At 41.0% G+C, this 4,910-nt stretch overlaps 1 pseudogene; it reads left to right on the top strand.

Moving 5' to 3' along the window:
* Positions 1-2,681: 2,681 nt before the first annotated feature.
* On the top strand, positions 2,682-3,933 carry LOC129066353 (keratin, type I cytoskeletal 18-like; annotated as a pseudogene).
* The last annotated feature ends 977 nt before the right edge of the window (positions 3,934-4,910 follow it).

The raw sequence follows: 4,910 nt of genomic DNA, 5'->3' as shown, positions 1-4,910 counted from the left end.
GTTCCAAACTCTCTCTCTCTCCTCCCCTCCTCTTTTTTACGTTCTCCAATTTTTATGTGTGGGAGGACGACAAGGAGGGAATCAGAGCTTTCAAGGAGAATTTTGCCTTGTTATTTTGCTAATTTAATGTTCAGCATCTGGTCCACCTTCTGGTGTGCATGAGCTATAGTGATCTGACACTGATTCTGAAATGCTGATTGAAAAATAATGAAGAGTTGACTTTAGATTGAAATTCTTTGCATGTGAACTAACAACATTCAAGCTTATTAAGACCAGCGAATCACTAACCAAATTTTTGCTTTTAAATTTTAACAGATGGCTGCTTTATCCTGTTTCATATATCTTTCATAAGCTCACAGAGAGTTCTCATTTGCATTTTCTTTGCATTTTAGAAAATAATTGCTGTGGTTCTTCACTTTTAATCCCTTACGTGTTTAAGTTGAAATTTTTATGTTGAAATTTTATTCTGGATTTTTCCACTTTATAGTGGCAAGAATAGAAAAAGTTAGTAATAGTTAAGCGTGGGTCAGAAGAATATTGAAATGCTTGGAAACTCATATTGCCTCAGGTAAACACTTCACCTATGTCTTCAACTACAAAATGTGAGATTCTGTGTTTGCCAGAGTAAGCATCTGCTTATATAAGACAATTTTTCAAAAAATTAGAAAAAGTTTAAGGCAATAACATGAAGGTTTTTCATAGTAACAGTGACTTTTTTTGTAACTGCAAACAGATAATTAAGCAACTATGAAAAAGTTACATCTCTGAGGTGCTTATAGGGCAAAGTTTCCAATGGATCCATGCAATATATATGCCATCCTAAATCTAGGTATCCTTGGCAACTGTCATAGATTGATGTGGCATATTACACCTACATGAAATTTATCCCAATGGGTGGATACTTTTTGTCCAGCCTAATTTACCTCTAAAAAGTACTTGAAAGAATTTTCTTTTCTCATGAATTGGGATTTTCTTCAAGCGAGGATCATAACTACTAAATGAGAGAAATAGAAGCCATAATCTGTTGGGAAGAAACATAAAGGTTTGTACCATGAAGATGTGGTCAATTAATAGCAATATTCATAAAACTTCTCAAAAAATAATAATAAAATTCGTAGCAGTTCTGAGAACATCATAATTACCACCTCAATAAAAAAAGAGCAGACTAGTTTACATACAAATTAGTTTAATAATTCTGCAGCCAATTATTAACAATAAAACTAAAGTTACCTATAGTACTCAGAAAAGAGTGCTTGTTCTTGTTACACTCTCCAAACACAATCAAAAGCAAGCCTGATATGGTAGATTGATTACATTAATGGTCTCACGTAATGGCTTCCTACACAATGGCCATTGCCCTTACCTGTGTGGTCATTTACCATTCTGACTCCAGATGTGGCCATCTGACCTACTTTAGCCAGTGCAATACTAGTCAATATGTTGTAAGCAGAGGCTTGAAAAGGACATGTATGTTTCTGCTTGCCTTCCTGCATAATTGGGGTGGCTCACCCTTGGACACTTACCACCACCCAATGAGCATGTCTAGGCTATGATGAAGGGATATAGGAGACTTATGGACTAAAGCCAAGCTGTCCAAGCTAAAGCCATCCTACTCAAGAGGGCCGTCTACTAGCCCTCCAGCTGACCACAGATGCATTAGCTAGCCTAGCTCAGATCAACCCATACTACATCAACATAACCACCCAGGCAACCCATAGCCTTAAGAGAAATAAAAAACGCACTTGTTTTAAACCTCTTCATTTTTGAGTGATTTGTTACACAGCATTATTACGGCAATAGGTAACTGATACATATTTTCATTTTCTGAAAATTTTTCTGAAAACTTGTAAACCCACTACTTTGCCTGAATATGTCAAGTTGCTAAGTGTAATAATTTTCTCCATTTGTCTCTTTTCTCCTCAAGAAATTGAAATTAAATGCTTCATTTCAGGTGTGACATATTAGTTCACTAAAATTACTATTTAACTTCCAGGCCAAATTTTTAGTTATCCAGCATGACTTTTATCTAAAAGTAGTCTTCTCAAAGAGATAAAGCAAAACTGAGAAATAAATAATCCTTAAGAGCTTTGGGGGGAAAAAAAGAAACAAACCAAAAAAAGAAACAAACAAACAAAAAGAATAGAAAAGAAAAAAGAAAAAACTATTCCAGAATATCAAATAAGAGCTTCCTTGGAGTATATACAATTCTTCCCCATGCATTTTCTCTTTTTGAGTTTTCAATGAAGTTCTGCTTGATGGCAACAACAACCAATTTATTTCTTGTCATTACTAGTTGAAATTCCTTTTAAAGGGACTCTCCCCTTCTTGCCAAGTTTTTCATACCATTCCTAAAGACAGTACCATACCAATATTAGTATAATATGTTCATTACATATTGTTATATAGAAAGGAACTCTAGGGCCCTCGAAAGGTGAGGTCATTTGCTTTTTGCTCCTTCTCTCAGAATCTTGAGGGATTTTTTTTTTCCTTTTATCACAGATCAAATGATATTGTTAGGTAAAGAAATGATGTCATAATTGAAAATGGCCTTAAGTAAATGTTGTATACTATTAAAAGTATAGATTAAAAATATAAATAATTAATTACTGCAGCTTCAGCCTGAGTCTCTGCTAGTCACCTTCCTCCTGAGTGTTGGCTTCTTGCCTTCCTCCCTGACCAGCATGAGCTTCAGCACACGCTCCAGCTTCTCCACGAGCCACCGGGTCCGGCCGGTCAGCAGTGTGGCCAGCGTCTATGCAGGCGCCGGGGGCTCGGGCTCCCGGATCTCAGTGTCCCGCTCCACCAGTGTGCAGGGCAGCTGGGGATCCGGAGGCCTGGCTGCAGGGATGGCGGGGGGGTCTGGTGGGCATAGGGGGCATCCAGAGCGAGAAGGAGACCATGCGATGCCCAAATGACCACTGGGCCTCCTGCCTGGAGAGGGTGAGAAGCCTAGAGGCTGATAATCAGAGACTGGAGATCAAAATCCGGGAACACATAGAGAAGAAGGGACCCCAGGTCAAAGACTGGGGGCATTATTTCAAGACCATTGAGGAGCTGAGAGCTCAGATCTTTGCACATTCTGTGGACAATGCCTGCATCGTTCTGCACACTGACAATGCCCGTCTTGCTGCTGATGACTTCAGAGTCGAGTCTGAGACAGAGCTGGCCATGCGCCAGTCTGTGGAGAATGATATCAATGGGCTCCGAAAGGTCATTGATGACACCAATATCACTCGCATGCAGCTGGAGACAGATCGAGGCTCTCAAGGAGGAGCTGCTCTTCGTGAAGAAGAACCATGAGGAGAAAGCAAATGGTCTACAAAACCAGACTGTCAACTCTGGGTTGACCGTGGAGTTGGATGCCCCCAAATCTCAGGACCTGGGAAAATCATGGCGGAACTCCAGGCCCAGTACAAAGAGCTGGCTCGGAAGAACCAAGATGAGCTAGACAAGTACTGGTCCCATCAGACTGAAGAGAGCACCACAGTGGTCACCACACAGACTGCTGAGATGGGCACTGCTGAGACGACACTCACAGAGCTGAGACGTGCGGTCCAGTCCTTGGAGACTGACCTGGACTCAATGAGAAATCTAAAGGCCAGTTTGGAGAACAGCCTGAGGGAGGTGGAGACGCGCTATGCCATGCAGATGGAACAACTCAATGGGATCCTGCTGCACGTGGAGGCAGAGCTGACCCGGGCAGAGGGGCAGCGCCAGGCCCAGGAGCATGAGGCCCTGCTGAACATCAAGGTCAAGCTGGAGGCTGAGATTGCCACCTATCGCCACCTGCTGGAAAAAGGGGAGGACTTCAATCTTTTTGATGCCCTGGACAAGAGCCACTCCTTAGAAACCATCCAAAAGACCACAACCTGCAAGATTGTGGATGCCAAAGTGGTGTCTGAGGACAATGACATCAAATTTTTGAGGCATTAAAGGCAGCAAAACTGGAGCATCCCTTGGCAAGGCAGGATGCCAATAAAAAGTTCAGAGTTCAAAAAATATATATAAATAATTAGATAAAGAAGTATCCAATGCAGACAGTACGTTTTATATTTATTCATCTACTTTTCATACATATACCCAGAGTCCTTCTGCCTGGAAAGGTGCTTTGTACCTGTTTGTTATCATATCCTATGTTCTTAAGCACACCCAGTGCTGCCTCTCTCCCTGTACTCAGTATGGAAGTAACCATTCCAACAGTCAGCTCTGCAATGAGTCCCAACACTGATCTTATCCTAGGTTCCAAGTGCATGTAAGGGTCTGTTGGAAACTGAAATCAACTGATTGTTGATTTTAGCATAATGATCACTGAGAGAAGCCGAATCAAGAGCTGCGTTCACTGTGCACTTGGCCATAAGGCAGATCTATCGGAACAGAGACCAAGTGTGACATGAAAGTATAAACTGCAGGCCTTTCAGAGGGTGCGTTTCCTGGGAGCAGGTCTTGCCTTCATCCTTTTTCTCACTGAAGCCTCTGTAACCCTAAAACTGCTCCTAACTTAGAGAGCTTTGGAGCTAGAATTATTTACTGTGGATTTTGAATTATGAAGACAATTGACAAAACTGCAGCCCCCAATTGTGGAATCATAGAAAGAGATCAGACTCTAAAGCCAGATGGACATTTACGAGCTTATGTGCCTGGGGTGTGATTTACTTCCCACGTCTGAGCCTTGGGGCCCATCTCTAACTCACAAAGAAGCTACAGACTAAATGTATCACTTCTGTTAAGTGCTTGGTACAGAGCAACAAGGAATGACTGCTATTTTATTAACTCAATTATCATTTTGATATTTTATCTTATTTTTAAGTATCTTTAGACAAAACTAGAAACAGAAATACTACAATATAGTCAGCCAGTTTCATACTTACTCAAAATGACTTTCTGGCCTCAAAGTTAAATCTTCTTGTAAA

This window comes from Pteronotus mesoamericanus, unplaced genomic scaffold (assembly GCF_021234165.1).
Source record: "Pteronotus mesoamericanus isolate MK-2021 breed Mesoamerican mustached bat unplaced genomic scaffold, CSHL_Meso_final contig_2, whole genome shotgun sequence".
In the NCBI taxonomy this organism is placed as follows: domain Eukaryota; kingdom Metazoa; phylum Chordata; class Mammalia; order Chiroptera; family Mormoopidae; genus Pteronotus; species Pteronotus mesoamericanus.
This window is presented reverse-complemented; position numbering and strand designations above follow the sequence as displayed.